Source organism: Geospiza fortis, unplaced genomic scaffold (assembly GCF_000277835.1).
Source record: "Geospiza fortis unplaced genomic scaffold, GeoFor_1.0 scaffold41, whole genome shotgun sequence".
NCBI lineage: Eukaryota > Metazoa > Chordata > Aves > Passeriformes > Thraupidae > Geospiza > Geospiza fortis.
Window position 1 is genome coordinate 20,071,742 of NW_005054299.1, and position 15,107 is coordinate 20,086,848.

General features: G+C 39.7%; 1 long non-coding RNA gene across 1 annotated transcript in view; it reads left to right on the forward strand.

The window, feature by feature from the left end:
* LOC115948415 overlaps nt 1–12,288 on the forward strand; it is a 156,623-nt gene extending 144,335 nt beyond the window's left edge. The window contains exon 3 of the long non-coding RNA XR_004082238.1: nt 12,012–12,288. This is a non-coding gene — a long non-coding RNA (uncharacterized LOC115948415). The remainder of the gene's footprint in view (nt 1–12,011) is intronic.
* Nucleotides 12,289–15,107: the final 2,819 nt, after the last annotated feature.

Here is a 15,107-nt window from a genome sequence, read left to right on the forward strand (position 1 = left end):
GCCCGTACAAAAGGCTCTTACCCTCAGCTCCAGGATCACCTCTGCTTTGCTGAGCATCTCCATCAGCAGCAAACAGCCTACTGAACAGTCCTCTTCCTCCACTTCATCCCCTGCAAGTTCAGGTGAGGGTGGCTAGGAGGATGTTTTTCTGTCACCTCTGGAACAGAGCTGTTGATCTCTTCTCAGGGCTAATGGTGAAGCTGAGGTCACCCCACGAGGCACAAGTGCACACTCACACACTACTGCTCACCTGAGCAGACTGCTGGCACCTTCACTCACTGGGGTAGCTTCTGGTCTAGCTCAGCCCTGAAGGGCTTAACTGCTCCAAAATAAAGCTAGGAACTGGCAGGAAGTCTTGACTAGCTGTGCTCCTTGATCTGCACTCAGGGTCACAAGCAAGGTAAGCCAACAGACTAAAAGTGGTAGGTATGTGCAATTTTAAATGTTATACATGTTCATAATTATATGTACTATACTTTATATATGTATATAGTTACATACATATATAAAATATTTGTGTATACTTACTGAGGAGAAATATGACTGTATCACTCAGAAACCATCCAAATTATTATACCACAGCAGAAAGCTGGATCAGCTCTGCTGAAGCCAATGGAACAATGAATGAGATTAATGTGCCATTTTCCTTGGGTAAAGAAGGATATTTACATGAAGTACAGCATTTCAAAATGGTCAAGGGTGCTTTTAAGTCTATGAAACATTGTTGTTTAAATATATGTGTAAAATTTCCTTTTATAGCTGGTAAGACAGTTGCTAGGGAGTTTACTAGCATGAGTGGTCTTTTCCAAATTAATGTTACATTTTAATTAGAATAAGTACTGTACTGCTAGAAGACAGAGAGAATATGGAAAGAGCATTAAGTTCATTCCAGTTCCAGGTTTCACAGGTAGGTATCATATGTTGAAAGCTGGACATACTATGGGAGTCCTAAGTACTGCTGGCAATTCCATCTAGCTAGTGAGTTTATGTAAAATCATTGACCTTGATCTGAGGATAGACCTCTTTAACACAATCAATACAGGTGCAATCAGATAAGAACATTCTACTGTTTTATTAAAGTGCATCTAATTCAAAACTCAATAACTCTCACAAATCCTTAATCAGAGAAGACATCCTGGGAGGTATTTAGGTGAGTGATCTTATAACTCTTGCTCTCTCCTTGTTAGGATGGCATTTTACAAATAGACATGTCTGTTTCCTCCTTACCCTCCCTGCCATAATTCTTTCACTATACAGTTGTGTTGATTATCACGCATTTATCAAGTATTTTTGCCTTCATTTATTTAGAGAGAGTGAGTCAAGTGACAGCTTCTCTTTACCCTGTCCCCCTGCATCAGGGTGGCCAAGCATACAAATGCAAATGTGGCTCGTTTGCTGGCACGCTGGGTGCTGTGCTCTAATCCTTGGCTTAGATGTGTGGCCCTATAGGAGGTGTAGTGTTAATGCAGGCTCTCTAGCTCAGGGTGGCCGGGGATAATGAAAGAAAACAGTCCATGTGCAGCATTATGTGATAGTTTAAGCAGAATGAAAGCCAAAGGCAATGACTGTATTTTTAGAAATTATTTTAGATCAAAATGATGCATACAGAATAAGACAAAATAACCACATGGTAGAGAGCTCTGAGAGCACTGCTTACAGTGAGGTAATTATTATTTTTTCCAGGTGATCCTCAGCATGTTCCTCGATAATGCAAAACAAATTGTAATTTGGAGCAATTGAGCTGAAGGCAGATTTCTTTTTCAGTCATTTAAGTTCGTATATGGCAGACTGAGGGGAATCAGGTCTTTTCACTGTTGTTTCTCCCTTTCTCATTATGCCCCTATGATGGCCTTTATCAGAGGACATTTCTAGGAAACGGCAAGGTGACCCTGGCTCAGCCTTTGCAAATTTCTGTGTGTGTTTTCAGCTATTTTTCTAAGCGTGTGAATGGCTACACATGCTTAACTAGACCCCTGGTTCCCTGCATTACACAAAACAGCACTTAGCCAGTCCATAGAATAAAATAAGAAAAAAATAAATTGGTTTGTAACAATGTACAGCACAGAGAGACTCAAGAGGCTGCAGTACTGCAACAGTCTCCTTAACAGACACGTCCAGTGAAAAGAGAGGATGTCTGGATTGTGACTCCTTGCAGTCAAGAATATTCCAGTTCAATTCTGATCCCTTTACTCCCTCAGACTTGAACCTTGAACTTTTATTTCAATAATTATATATTAGTTATTCTAATAACTTCTTCCTCAGTCTATTTCTACCTCAGCTGTTTTAAGACCTAAGTTGGTTGTTATCTTGTTCAAGACGATGCCTACAAAGGACAAAACTACCAAGTTCCAATTCCCACATGCACAAACACACCAAGAGCTGTGCTTTCCAGGAGCAGAATTCTGTGTCTCCTTTTCCAGGTGGGCCAAAGTAATATCTCCTGTGGTAGAAACAGAATTTGAAAGAGGATGGACTGAGCTAGTTGGTTGTGTTTTGCTCAAGTTCTGCTGTCTGGGAAAAACTGAATTATCATCTTTCTCTAGCAAGGAATGCGGCCTGGGTCATCTTCTTCTGTTCTAAGGAGACAGACTGAGGGCAAGAGTGGTGAACAACAGAGATCCAGGCAACCCTCCTGGAACTGGTTTGGTGATGCTACTACAGCTGATGGAAACAGAAGGAAAGAATTGATCCTTCCTGGTCAATACCAATTGCCATCATAGTTGTTCTGGCCTTCCCTTCTGTGCACACCAGGAGCATGAATTTCCAGGGCTCTGGTGCAGGCAAAGCAGGGCTCACAGTTACTTTGCTGTTTCTGGCTGCCTGTTAAATTAGATGGCTTTCTGCTTGGCTTGTGCTTCATCCCTGCAGTCTCCTCTGCTCTCCATGTCCAGAAGTGTGCTTGCTCCATGTAGTGATGATGGCTCTTGTGCTTCCTGAGGCACTTCAATATCTCTCAGATACAGCATGATGCTGTGTTGTCTTAGCTTGGGTCCTGAGGCCACTGAAGCATTAGTGCTGCACAGTGCAAGGCCCTGTCTCTTGGTCATTAGCATCATCTTCTCCAAAATGCTGAGGTGATTTATCAGATTTCACACAACAACTGGAAATAAAGTACAGAAGAAAGTGCTATGTATTTGTGTTGTATTTTTTCCTGGTGTTTTGGTTGTTTGCTTATTTGTTTTATATTACTGAGCTTTTGATTACCTCAAATATCTGTTTAAAACACACTTTTGAAAGAAGATGTGCTGGACAGTGGAATGGTTAAATGCAAAGGCATGCTAAGTATCTTGGCCTTTGCCACAAAAAGCATTGCTGATTCAAGACATTACATAAAAGCTTCTGCTGCACTGCAATCTCTCAGTAGTTACTCTAGTTAGCCTTTTCACTCTCCTTCTGCAAGGCTAAATAATACTCTCTTTTTATTTTTTGTAATCAGAATTTATGTCATATAATCTCTGAAAAGTACTTTTTGTGTGTTTCAACTTTGATAAATGCAGCCACCAGTGGAACAGAAATAAAATTAAAATTTATCTCTGCACACTTCTGTGTGCTGGGACTACAGTTCAAAAGCAGTGTTATTTTGGAGAGCTTGGCGAGGAGGAGATGGTGATGTTTGGATGTACACAACACTTCAGACAAAGAGTTAAAAAGGAAAATGCTATTTCTTATTGCTAAAGGGAGAAACAACAGTGAAAGAGACTGAAAAACTGTCCAGATGCTGCATTATATCCACAATGATATGTAACTATTCTGTATTAATGAAATAAAGCCACAGGCTCTGAGTAAGTTTGTGCTTTTTACTGATGTGTTGGACTCTGAAGGATTCCCACCCCCAATGGAAAATAAGGATACAAGAGATCTAATTATAAATGGGAGCTTGAGAAGCACAAGGCTTTAAACTCTTCTTCTACTTAATGGAATTTGCTGTGGTGCTAAAATAGTATTCCCCCCGTTATTCTGACATGAAAAACATTAGTGAATATTTGATTTTATTGTGGAACAAATTATGGTAATAATGAGTCTTTGAGAGAAAAAAAAATGCTCAAAATGGTACAATCTCATTTAAAATGTGCATGTGTAAAATAGACCAGATACACAAAGTGTTGTCTGCTACTTCACCAAGAGACTGTTATTTTATGAGCTGCATGCCCTTTCAGCATAGCGCTCAACATGCGCCATTTGCCTGTCTCAACCCCACTCTTACTGCAAACTCCTTTCTTTATATAATTTGGGCATTGGGACTGTATGAACTGTTAGGTTTCAGCTCCTACTCAGCAATCCAAAACTGCAAGGTCAGGTATCATTTGGCAGAAAATTCTTCCTATCTTTCCAATTGATTCTCAGACATGATGGCATCAAAGACTGATCACTTCCAGTCAAAATGTGAACAGCCAAGCAAACATTTATGCTGGATTTGTTAAACTTATTAATTTAATTTGCACTTACTGTTACAAGAATGACTGAACTCCAGGCAAGAAAGTAAGGAAGAAATACCAGAGATGAATGGACTTAGAAGGATTATTTAATTTTTTTTTCCTTTGGCTATCAATACACCGATTGCTGAAGTGGGTGCTGTCAAGAGAGATGTCTCCTGCTACCTTTTGCTTTTAATGTTGCATCAATGTTAGAAAAATGTATGAGAAAACAGTTTCATCTTGCTTGAGGATGAGATGAAGAGTGACTAAGCTTCCAAAATCCCTCTCTGGCAAGGACACTCTCTATACCCTATACCTTGACAGTAGGTCTTTTGACCTCCCTTTGACTTTTTCCTTGGTAAAATGAAAATAACCCTCTACTTGTGAGATTTGTTAACAGGAATATGTCAACGAAGATAAGAGGCACTTTGGTGCATAGTGGGATCAACAGGAAAATTTTTCAGTCATTCCAGTAGGTCAGGTCACACTGTCAGCATGGGAAGCTGTAAAATAAGTTTTCTTGTCCAAAAGAGACCGGTGGATTACTTGGGACATTTTCTGGGAAGTAAAGGTGGTTGTCCTGTCACATTTTCTCAGGAGCAATGGCTGCAAGGTTCAATGGGAAGTTTCTGTAGAGGGATATACTGAATTTATATTCTTGATACATTGGAATTCTCTCTTCGGCAGACCCTGCCCACACTGCAGTGTCCTGGCCCTTTCAGATGTCTGTGAGTATGACTCCAGGAAGGTGCATGTGGCAGGGGTGGGGGGAGAGCTACTTTTGCCCCCTAAACTCTTTCTCATAATGCCCTTATGATGGCCTTTATCAGAGGACATTTCCAGGAAACTGCAAGGTGACCCTGGCTCAGCCTTTGCAAATTTCTGTGTGCATTTTCAGCTATTTTTCTTTTGCTGGCTATAAATGAAGACTTCCCAGATTCCCTGAAGGTCGTAACTCAAAAAAACCCTTAAAAACCAAAAAATTCACTGAGTTTTTCGTCAGCATGAGAGGATAATTTTGTTTTTCTGTCTTTAAAGTATGTCCATGTCTTGTATGTTTTGGGTCACATAGTTGAACACACATGTAGCCATTACAGCAGGGATACAATTTTTCTGAAGATGTTATTAAAGTGACTTTTGCTTTATTTTGTGAGCCAGGGATTCTCAATGTTACTAACTTAATGACAAATGAATGTGAATGATGAAGTCAAATGAAAGATCTTTTTGTTATAGCTAGGTTGTCTTATTTTTATAAAAGCATCTAAAAATAAAAATAAAGCAGGGTATAAGTATACGTTCGTTTCCTCAGAATGAATCATATAAGCCCTTTGCACTCTGTTGAGTGATTAAATGAAAATGACTTGGGCCAGTGAAGATGTGAAATGGATTTTTGTCACTGAGCAAGCCTATTGAAATGACTCTGTTTCACAGAGCCAGCAGCATGATGTTTAAATGGAGTTTGTTTTGGAGCATGGGTCACACTGGGGCAGGTTTCCTCACATAAGCTACACACAAATGTAGGCTAAAGAAAACAATAAATGTGAGCTGTCAGAAGATCTTATTAAGAATTTGCAGACCTTACTCTTAAATAGGATGGAGGAAGGAAATATCTCACAATCAAAGGCTTCACTATATTCATGGTTAGCCTTTGTCCCAGTCAAAAATGTAGGACACTTTTAATATAATCTCACAGCATAATGTAATCAGACTGTCTGAGGGATATCTTATGCTACTCCGATAGTCAACAAACAAGTCTGGTCAAGGACAGTCAAATTGTTTTATTGCACATAACTTGGCAAGGGCTAAGGAAAAACGTGTATGAATTTAATGGCTCAAGGCTTTTATTACTTTCCCAATAGGTGATTTTAAAAATGTACTTCCTTGCCTTCATGTCAAATGCAAAGTGAAATGGATGGCCTTAAAAAATCATAAGTTGGAGAGAGAAAGAGAAAGAATAACATTCCTCAGATGTGAGCCTGCAAATTCAGGTCCTAAAGAGGACCTGAAGTCCAGCAAAGGATGTCCTAGAAGACTCGGGACAGCTGTAAAGTGTGACACCACAGGACACTTGTCAATCCATGTTCAACAGACCTGGTATTAGAGGACAGGCTCATGGAAATTTCAGTAACCACACAACTGAGGAAAGACTCCTGCTCTGCTGCTCTAGAGGTACTATAGATGTCCTGTCCACCTCATTTAACCTTCCTCTAATGGAGAGAAGTCCACAGGGAATGAATCAGAAAAACAAGGGATTTGCATGATTCATGTATGAGAATGAAAACAAATGTTTGATTTGGGAGAGGAGTAACAAGTTTGGGGAATGCATTCCCATTCTATGGAACAGAAGTTTTTTCTTTAAATTATCATCAGATTGAGGATACAAGAAGCAAGCCAGAATTAGTTTTTTCCCTTTGATTACAAGGCCCAGGTTACAATGTTAGTAAAGTGAAACTTGATTGAGTGGTTTAATCTTTATTAAAATTCTGCTAGCACAATAGAAATATTGCTGATACTAGATTTGGAAATAATTATACACTGACCAATATACTGCACTTTTAAAGCATTTGTAAATGTTCTCTCTCATGTATGTCAGGCAGCCAGAACAATTCTTTTGTCAACCCACAGCAGTGCCCCCAAGTGTAGAGATTATTTTGTTTATTTGAGATAGTAAAGAGCATGACTAGCTGGAGTATAGCTACCCAAAGTACAGTTTAAACAGGAGGTCATAGCTGGTATGTTACAACTCCTGCATAAGTGCTACACAGTCTCTGTCAACTGAGAGCAACAAAACTTGATTTTAATTCCTGTTGCAAAAAGGCACAGCTCTGGTGCCCAGCCTCAGACAAGATTTGCCATTGAGTCAGCATTGGTCAAAAAGGCAGAGCTCCTTCAGTTAGAATATGACCTGCAGAAACAACCCAGCTTTTCAAAGGCAGTTTGGTCTTTGACCAAACCCTGTAAATCTGGTAAAACTTGGCAGGATCATGTTGAAAAGGCTTTAATGCAGGATTTTGCGGAAGTGACCATTGACTTCAGAATACTCAAACACGTGAAGTAGGCTGGCTGACTTCTGTCAGGAGATATGTCCTGGAGGCACTGCTAGAGATATTTCTTCCAGTGGAAACAGACATGAACAGTGAAGACTAATTTGTAGTCCAATTTTTTTTTCTAGATTATCTCTGACTTTTATCATGAGCTTGATATCATTCATATGATCTTCACGAATTTATGCTGCACAGTTAAAGTTCTTTGAGGAGTTTAAGTTTAAAGCAGAATTGAAATATTTTAAAGGACTTTATAATGGCATATTGGAAGCACTGCAAATCCCTTGATAGCCTAAATGGATGGAAACATCCTAGAGTACAAATGAGTTAGAGATTAATTCATGGCACCTTGCGCAGGCTTGGGGAATTCCATGTGTTTGAAATAGTTTCACAGCACAAGCAATCTGCTGGACAGTAGAAATGTCCTTTCAGCCTCTCCTCACTTCCCAAAATGAGTGTTTAGAGGAAGGAATCTTTCTTCTTTTGCTGTCCTCCCCATTGCAGTCTTTATATTGTCAAAGAAATTGAAGAAGTTGTAGGACATTCCTCTGTGTACTGCAAGTTATGGAAAACGTCATAATGAGAATTCAGAACCCAGGAAGAAGACTGGTTCACATTTAAAAGATTGTAGACTAAAAATGGCTAAATGCAGCTGGCCACAGAAGGAAGCTTTAGCATCTGCTGAGACAAGTGACCAAAATGCCCAAAATGTCCCATGGTAGTTAGAGCCAGGAAAACTTTCCATGTCCTTAGATGCCCAGTTGAAATTAAATTGGGACTTGGAAACAGGTTTGCATCTTTTGTTTGAAAGAACAACTTGAACTAAACAGGGTATTTTTAGAATCAAAAAGAACCTCTATATGGTGTCATTGCTGGAGTATCTTCAGCTGTCCTCCACTCTATTTTTTATTTCTAAGAGAAAGGACAGCAGGACTGGGAATTCCAGGGTCATTTAGATATGTCCTCTTTCTCCAAATGATCAGCAAAAGCTGAAACTGTTGTTTCCCCTAGGGAAATAATCTTTTTATTTATGTATTTATTATTATGTCTGTAGAAGAACTATGTGAAATACCTTTTACCTTTCCCAGTACTTCCTTTGATTGAAACCAAGTACCTCCTCTTGCAGAGACTCCAGGCTGAGAAAGTCCATGCGCTGCTGAGATTTTGGAACATTGTGATGGGTTCACTTTTGTGGTGGGTTAGCTTTGGCAAACACCCATATTTCCATCCAGCTGCTCACTCATAACCCCTCTCCATGGGGCCTGGGGAGAAAATAGGATAAGAAAGTTCATTGGTCAACATAAAGATGGAAATTGCTCACCAGTTACTGTTGTAGGCAATACCAACGTGGAGAAAGTTAATTTAATTAATTGCAAATTAGAAGAGAATCTGGCAGTAAGACACAAAGAAGCACAAAGATATATCTTCCCATCCCCTTCTTTTCTCTCCCCTCTCTTCTCCTCTCCAGACTCCTGTAGATGGTCCCCAGGTGGTGCCAGGGAGCAGTTATGGTCAGAACGTAGAGGTTTGGCAATTTCTCTCTCCTGCTCTTTTCCTCTCACGCTTTTCCTGTGCTTTCATGCAGATTCTCCTTCCAGTCTACAGTCCCTAAGGAAATATCTATTGCCTCCTGGGCCCTCCATGGGCTACAGTTCCTTCAGGTGTACCTGCTCCTGCTCTGACCTTGATACTCCCTCTGCTGTTCCTCATGACTTTTAGCTCTCTCTCTGTGTTGCCTTATCACAGAGGCACCATCTGATGGACTTCTCTGTGTCCTGCCTGGGTCTGGTGGAGCCAGCTGGAGCTGGATGTGTCTGCCAGGGGTCAGCTCCTCATCTCTTGGCTCAGACTCATCCCTGCAGTCCTGCCTCTGCCAACAACTTGCTGTGGACACTCAACACAACTTTGAAGTTAGGCAAGTGAGGCAAAGGTTTGTCTATTCTGACCAGTTAGCTTTGGAAAATGAACAGTTTTGCTCACTGCACAGTGACTAGACTTCCCTGTGACAAGACTTTATGATAGACAGGAGAGCTTTTTGTGTTACTGGTAACTAGGTCTAATTGTTTTAACTATCCCATTCAATTCAAAGCATGCAGTGACTCACCCAGCCTGCATCACTTGTCCTGCTGCGCTCCAGGAGAGCTTTTGTTTGTCCTGCATCCATGGGGACTTGGGCAGGTGGCACATAGCTGGACTTCTTGACATTCCTATCTGAAAGCACTCCCTGCTTTTCCTACTAAAAAAAAGATACAGAGCTCTTTCCCAAAACAGTGTTGCCCAAGCACCTTTGGGTGATTGTTTTAGATTCTTCATGAATACCACTTCCTGAGCACTAACCTTCTACCCACACTGTGCTGGATTTATTTGAGCTGTGGGAGAACAACTAGCAGACAGCTGATGAAAGAGTTGCTGTGAGGTGGGCATAGGAGCTCCTGCCTCACCATTTTCTTCGTGAAGACTAAAAGTGCAAGGGTGTCAATCATCTTCTATGCATGTCTGAAAAGGCTCTCAGAGCTCAGTATTTTTAGCTCATTAACAGATTATCTCTTTTATTTTTAGAGGTAACAATAGCTCTTAGGTTAAGAGGGAGACAAAAGCTTCATTAGTTTTAGAATTTCAAATGAACTCAGTAAGGGATTGAGGATAATTTTTTTTTTCCACAGGAACCTGAAGAGTTGCTTAAAGGATGTTGTGAAAAAGAAGGGAAAACCTCCAGCTTTGGGGGTCTCTGTGCTCATGATATACATACAATAGGAGATATTTGTTGAAATATTTTCCTTTTTCTCTGGTGGAGGTTTTGCTAAGGGAATGTCATCTCCTTACTCTCCTCCACACTTCTTCTGTTCTTTTTTTTAATGCTTACCTCATCCTGATTTTGTTGTTATTATTTATTTTGAGGGCTATTTAGGCTGTTGTTTGTTTGAGGTTTTTCCCCTCTAAGATATGATAAATTCAACCACTTTCTTGCAGATTCCCTGCATCAGGAAACTGGATCTGTACCATGATACTGTTTGGGAATGGAAGCGCTTTTTTCAGTTATTTTTTTTGTTTTTGTTTTTGTTTTTTTTTTTGGTTGATGTAAAAGCCTTTGTGTTGAAGCTAAACTTTTGATGAAGCTCATTGATGCATGATGCTCATCCAGCAGATCCTGAATGTATCAGCAAATCAAGTGGCTGCTCCAAGAGAGAACACTTGGGACAGAGAGAACCAGGCTCTTTGGTGTCTGCTCAGGAGCATTGCATTTCCATGTGGCATTTTGCTTTTTGTCTGGGAAATGCTTTTTGTTGCCATAACTGAGTTACTGCTGAAATCTTCTTCCTTCGCACTTTATATAATGTGCAGAAGAGAAAGAAAGGAAGCATAAAAAAGTATATTAGAATTACACTGAGCACATTTCTTTTGAAACTACAATTTATAAAACTGAGTACATATGATTTTGCAATTATAAATACATGAAATAAATGCATTAGTCAAGAAGTTAAGCTTTCAAAGGTGCTAATTATTAACCAAAAACATTTTACAGTGTTTTAATGAACACTTTTTCACATTGTGTTAATATCCATTAGCTATATTCACACTAGTAATGCTAATATTGTGCAAAGCCATTAGTTAGCTTCAAAGTCAATAATGGATGATACTGATTCCAAGCCTTCGCTGCACTAAAAGATACATATGGGTTTTTGGTTTTGTTTTTAATTTTTTTTTTCTTGTTAGAGCGAGAAAGATAACCTGAGTTTTCACTTGGATATTGTCAATAAATCTGTTCATGCTGATTACACAGATGAATGTGGAGTCAGTTATTGAGAGCCTATGGACAACATACTGCTCTACCTCTGTCTACTTGAAAGCAGAAATTGGGTTCAAAATGAATTGCCCTGCCTTCTGAGGAGGGCTCTGAATATATTTCTTAAAGGACTTTATCTCAGCTGTCTTGTAGATAGAACTCCTTCACTTGTGCTTTCTCATTAGGAAGCTTCAGCAACACTTCTCAGACAAGATGTTTTTAAGGAAAACTCTGGAATATTTCATTCACTACATTATCTGAATGGATTTTCAGACAGTTTATCCTGTTATTATTCCTCTCAAAAACATTCACTGTTATTTTGTCAAATATCTCTCTAAGATATAATCATTGTTCGGGTGGAGGATTGAACTAGGAATGGTTATGTATGTGCTGCATTTTGCTCCTCGCTTTAGGAAAACTTTTATAAGATTATTTGCAAGTAAAATATTTTATTATAGTAACATCAGGAGCATTTTATGCTACTAGTAAAATGTGTGCATTGTTTTAGAGGCTGGATTGTAAAACTAACCATATATCTTGTAAATCAACAAACAGAAAGAAGAAACTATAGTGGTTGTCTCAGATATTGAGCATACAGATTTTAGTAATAGAGTGTCTATGTTTAATTTTTAATTTATTTAGCCACAATATCTATTCTAACTTAAGGCTTACAAAAGGCAAATATTGAAAATACTTTAACATGGAACACACACACAGACATTTGACTTCCAGCTTGGTATGTTTCATCTGCTTCATCTCCTTTTGCAGGGTGTTAACTTCTGGGAATAAACTGCTCTCAGCTGTAAAAATGAACCCCTAGCCCGTGTGTTCACGAAATGGATTGAGTTCATTCTGGCACTGATTTACTGTAACTAGATGCAAGATTGATGCATCCAGGAGAAACCATTCCACATATCTCATCTGTCTCTGGAACTGCCCCTTTAATCTCTTTACTAGATTTGATTGTTCTCTAACAAACCAGCAGATACCTCTAGAGCAGGTGAGATTTTTCTTTCCGTGAAAGACCCAGATGGGATGAGCAGAGTTATTGTGGACAGGACAGATTAAAATGTCTCAACTTAGTGTAAGCATCAGCAGAAATGGGTTTGGGGGAAAACTCCTTTGTCTTCTTATTCTTGCACAGACGACAGGAAAAAATGGAGTGGAGGGTAAGAGCCCATGCTGCATGCTCTTCCTGTGATCCTGATGCTCTGTTTTTTGTCCTCCTTCAGGCTGTGATGTGAAGACTGACTTATGGTGGGACTTTTGCTGAGGTGTAGATTTGGGGCTAGGAGGCCCCATAAAGAAAATAAAACCATAATGCAGCACAATTAGAAAGTTGATGGCAAATATAGCTCTGTGGAGGATCATGGAGTGATTCCTCACCAAAGTGAACTAAACCAGAAGTCGCTCCATTTAAAGCAGGCAGATTAAATCCTATTTGGAGGAGATCAGAAGTGGGCCCTGTGTGGGAAAACACAAAGCACTTCAGATAATTGTGTGGAGAACAGGGAGTAGAAAAAAAGAAATATCCTACCTGACAGAAATCTTGATAACCTGAAAAACTAAGTGAAAGCCAGGAATGTAAACATCCTGTCTTGAAAAAACAAAAAAAAAAATCCAGAAAATCTCTTGACATTTAAGGAAGACTTGATCTCCTAATGAAATAAATACCAAAGAAGACCTAACATATCTGAATAGTGCTTGTGGAGGTTCCCCAGGGAAAGAAGAGAAGAAGGAAGATGGAGCAATCCTCCTTTGGTGCTAGGAGAAAGGGACTGCAGGCTTGGGAACCCAACCAGGAGCAATCAGACAGAAGAACAATGATAACTTTTTATTTCATCCTGTGAAGTCAGTGGCCTGGACTTAGCTCCATTGATCAGAGTATGGTTCTAATAACATCAAGGCTCTGGGTTCAATCCCTGTATAGGTCATTTACAGAAGAGCTGGGCTTGATGATTCTAGTGGGTTCCTTCCAACTCAGAATATTCTGTGAATCTGTGAAAAATTCATTCACAAAAAAATGCTCCTACAGAAAAAGGAGGAGGGTGGGTATTAATCTCCTGCAGATCAAGGAAATACTTTGGAAACAGAAGGCAAGTCTCCTGGGGTTTGGATTCTAGAAACAGATTCCTCTTTCCAAAAGAAAAAAACAAACAACCAAACAAGAGTTTGGGTTTAGTCCATAGTACTGCCTTTTGGGGACCAACAGTAATCTGTTTAGGCTCGTATTCTGCATTTGCAAGTACTGGAATCAGATGCTGACAGTTCTCACTAGTGCATAATTAAATTCTTATTCCCAGTTGAAGCCATTGGCAAAACTTTCACTGACTTCAATAGTGCTGGATTAAGCTTTCACTTAATGTCATGAGAATTTGAAAAGCAAAATCAATCCAGATTTTGCAAAGAGCTGCTTGTCTTTGTTGTGGATCAAACCAAAACCATAAAGTAAAAAAAAAAAAAAAACCCAAAAAAAAAACCCAAAAACTTTGCCATGAATGAAATAAGAATAAGAAGTATATTGGCATCCTGAATACTTTTCCAGAAGATAGACAAACTGAGTCACTTGGGGGTCTACAGTGATAATAAGAATTGTGTAAGTACTGCGTAGCAAAAGACATTTCTTGGTTAGTCTGCTCTTTTTGGCACAATCCTTCTGGCAGAAATGTATAAATTTATTTTGTTGTTGCTCAAGAGCTCCTGGTGAGTAATTCCTGCTCTGCAGATGGTATATGATGTAGATGATTTTTCAAGTCCAATTTCAAACTGTAGTGCTGTGGTTTATCACAAAATGTTTTGCTGTAGTCTAATGGCTAGAACTCTGAGAAGTCAGATTCCACTGTTAAATTTCAAATAAATCCCATTCCTTCCTAGGTGTATCCCTCACTATGAATTTGCAATTAAAACCAATGAGAAACATTGGCTGGCTGTAGAGGAAGTTCTTCATTTCCAGGCCCCATCCTACACCATGGGAGTGAAGGCTGCAGAAGTTTGGGGAACTGGTAAGAGTGCAGAGATTTTTCTCAGCGAGAGTGATACAAAATAAGTATAATTCATCTTACAATAACCCCCCTCCAAAAAACCCAAAAAAAACCAACAAAACAAACCCAAAACAAATTCGATAGAACAGACTAACCTTATGTAGAAATAGCAAATGTATTCAGTCTATTAATAAACCACAGTTAGAGATGTGTGGAATGGAAGGTGACCTGAATTTCCCTTGATGATTTAGGGGATTATTCTGGTGCTCACTGAACAGAAGCTTGTCAATAACTGCTGCTCCCAATGCTATGCTTTGTCATAGCAGTGACCTCTGGTCCATGCTACAATTCCCTTAGGATCAGAATGAAATTCTGATCAGAAGGAAATTCTACCAGGAAAGATCAAGAGTCCATTTCTTCAGAGAGGCAAAGGCTAGGAAAAACCCCATTAACAGGATTTGCTCCTGCTCTGCTGCTGTTACAGCCCTAAAAGAGGACTGGACTTTCCACCCTTACCAACTGAACTATATCAGTAACACTTCATCCTTCAGTCCTGTCTTTGAGTTGTCAACATTTTTCTTTGGCTTTAGTGGTGACATAATGGGCTAAGTAGGGCTCAAACAGATACTGCATTTCTAAGGGGGGTACCAGAATAGGACTGCAACTGCTGTGATCACTCACCAGCATGCCAGGCCTGGACTGCCCTTCTTGGCTATGGGCTTTCTCTCCTGTTCCCCACTGCCCCAATATTCCCAGCTCCCCATCCCTTGGATAGAGGGAGTTGTCAGCCTCTGTCTTAGTCACATCTTGGTCTCCTTTTGCCTCCTGCTCCTGCCTGTCATGGTCCAAGGGTTCTGGGTACACAACTACAGTGTGTAAACAC